We start from the raw sequence: 3,465 nt of genomic DNA on the forward strand, positions 1-3,465 counted from the left end.
CTACAGAACCCCCCCACCTCCAGCCCCTCACACCCACTCACTCCATCCTCCCCTCCCTGGGTGCTAAGCCTGAACAAGGGGAAGATGAGGGATGCTGCAGCGGCATATTCGGAGGTCTCGGGGGTGGGGTTATGAGTGTTTCGGCGCACCTTGTGTGAGGTTACCGCTGTCGGCGATGACGATGCTGGATAGCTTTCAGTTGTAGCGGAATGAGGTGGATGTAGAGCAACTGTAAACAGGAAACAATAGTGCCGTGCTTTGAATTACAGCGGTAATGGCAGTTACGCCTCAGGATAGCAATTAAAACAGTGTCACAACACAAACGGCGCAAACAATGAGCTTCCAATACAACAACCTAAGAACATTGCATGTTAATATCGCAACTAACTGTAGTGTATGAATATGGAAACAATGAGATGTTAGGGTAGAATGTGCTAAAATCTGTCAGAATCCTGACAATTTGGTTTCATTTATGACAAAACACTCAAATAATCTTTCTTTATTTACATGAATGGAACAACAAAAAGACTCTAGATTAATTACCGTATTGGCCCGAATATAAGACGGCCCTGATTATAAGACGACCCCCTCTTTTTCAAGACTCAAGTTTGAAAAAAGACTTTAACACCAAATTAATTTTTATACAGAAAATAGTTACAGAACATCCGAAGCAAATGATTATAACAATATATTTGAGAGAGAAAAGGCATGTTATTTTGCCTCATTCTAATCTTAATATCTGAACATTTAAATATGTAAACTAAAGTGCAATCACATTCGTAAATGAATGGCTTCTGGTTTTTGAAATGTAAATAGTGGAAGCAAAATATTAGCATGCATCTCAAAACAAAAGTCAATATTATAACCAAATGCACATTTCGCCGAAGGCCAGAACAGTCATATTAATAAAATAAAGTTAAAAAAAATAAAATAAAAAAAAGATACTGTGAGGTACAATAAGGTTAAAAAAAACAAAAAACGACTGGAAACAAATCGGCGGACGACACACCGGAGTCGTAAAGTCGAAATCACGTCAGTCAGGTACGTCGTTACCCGGGGACTACCCGTATATACTAGTATATTTTCTGTCTTACGACACAGCCAAACCAATACTCGTTCACCCATGAATTTTTTGTCCACAATGTACTAAACAGACATTCTAAAGGCAAACTTATGTGGTTGTCTTCAACATAAAATTGTTTCAAGTTGTTGTGTTGAAGTTTAGGGTAGTATGTATGGCAAGCTTTGTTCTTGCATCTAGTTGTGAATACGTGATTTTCACATATTAAACAACATCAGTACATCATATATCAATCGTCGCACGTTTGGTCATCACGCATCATCTCGCTCCTGTTCAACCTCCCAATGTGAATCCCTGCATGACATCCATTTATCAAGCGGTCAATGCACTCACACAGTGCATCACTCTCTTGTCTTAACATCTCAATGTCCACAGACTAAGTTACCCGTGAGAGTGAGTGTTTAGTAGCAAGGTAAATTGACTTCTATATACAACCCCTAGCAAAAAAAAATGGAATCACCAGTCTCGGACGAGCACTCACTCAGACATTTTATCATGTAGAAAAAACTCAAATAAAAAGCTTGAAAAAATAATGAATTAGTTCAAAAGTGCAAATCTTTAGCATTCAGAAACACTTAAAGAAATTGTGGTGGTCAGTAAATGCTACTTTTATAGAGCAATTGCAGGGAAACATAAGGAATCACTCCATTCTGAGGAAAAAAATATGGAATCATGAGAAACAAACAAAGAAATAACAATCAAAACAAATCTCTAGCATTTGTAGCACCACCTCTGGCTTTTATGACAGCTTGCAGTCTCTGAGGCATGGACTTGATGAGTATTCTTCATCAATTTGGTGCCAACTCTCTTTGTTTGCAGTTGCCAGATCATCCTTGCAGGTCGGAGCCTTGTTGTGGACCATTTTTTTTTCAATTTCCTCCACAGTTTTCGATAGGGTTGAGATCTGGGCTATTTGCAGGCCATGACATTGACTGGATGAGTCTTTCCCCAAGGAATGCTTTAACAGTTTTAGCTCTGTGGCATGATGCATTGTCATCTTGGATAATGACAAACATATTTTCAATTGAAGGGATAAGAAAGCTGTCTAAAATTTAAATGTAAACTTGTGCATTTATTGAAGATCTAACCACAGCCATCTCCCCAGTGCCTTTGCCTGACATGCAGCCCCACATCATCAAGGACTGAGGGAATTTTGATGTTTTCTTCAGGCAGTCATCTTTGTAAATCTCACTGGAACAGCACCAAATTAAAGTTCCAGCATCATCACCTTGTCCAATGCAGATTCTTGACTCTTGACAAGGTAAAAAGCAGTAGTGTTTTACCTGATGGAAGGCCCCATTTTTATTTATTTTTGTTATTCCCTGACAAAGACATTTTTTCAGTTATATATGTTACATATGTTGAGTGTTCCTAAGACAAATGTTGATTTTTTACGTTCCTGGATAGTCGTAGAGATTATTAACAAGTTTGTATTTATTGTGTATGTTAATATCATTTAAGTAATGTTAAAATTAGGGCTGTCAAATGATTAAAATTTTTAATCGAGTTAATTACAGCTTATAAATTAATCGTAATTAATCGCAATTAATTGAAATTCAAACCATCTATAAAATATGCCATATTTTTCTGTAAATTATTGTTGGAATAGAAAGATAAGGCACACGATGGATATATATATTCAACATGCGGTACATAAGGTCTGTATTTGTTTATTATAACAATAAATCAACAAGATGGCATTAGCATTATTAACATTCTGTTAAAGCAATCCATGGATAGAAAGACTTGTAGTTCTTAAAAGATTAATGTTAGTACAAGTTATAGACATTTTATATTAAAACCCCTCTTAATGATTTCGTTTTAATAAAATTTGTAAAATTTTTTATCAAAAAATAAACTAGTTATTAATAAACCATTGTTGATGTCAATAATTACTTACACAATGCTCATGGGTGCTGAAGCCAATAAAATCAGTCGGACCCAAGCGCCAGCAGAGGGCAGCAAAACTCCACAAAACACAATTAACAAGTGGGGATTTCACTGTACTGTCATTTAAATCTGTCTGGGCGGGGCATGTGCGTTAATTGCGTCAAATATTTGAACGTGATTAATTTAAAAAATGAATTACCGCCCGTTAACGCGATAATTTTAACAGCCCTAGTTTAAATATTGCAATTTCAATTTGCTAATCAAATCCAGACATTTATTCTGGAAGTTTTCAAAAATGTTTCTTTAGTAGTTTTCGAAAACAAAGGTTTGACTAGTGTACCGCACGTAACATGTCACCTTTGCTCATTAATATGCATGACGTTAGCAACTGTTGCTGGGGGGGTCAAATTTGCGTTTGTCCCTCATGCTAGATGTATGTAAATAGTGTACGAAAAAGATGTTTACTGAGCTATACCTATTAATTCTGTCCGAAA

The sequence above is a fragment of the Corythoichthys intestinalis genome, chromosome 16, assembly GCF_030265065.1.
Source record: "Corythoichthys intestinalis isolate RoL2023-P3 chromosome 16, ASM3026506v1, whole genome shotgun sequence".
NCBI classification, from domain to species: domain Eukaryota; kingdom Metazoa; phylum Chordata; class Actinopteri; order Syngnathiformes; family Syngnathidae; genus Corythoichthys; species Corythoichthys intestinalis.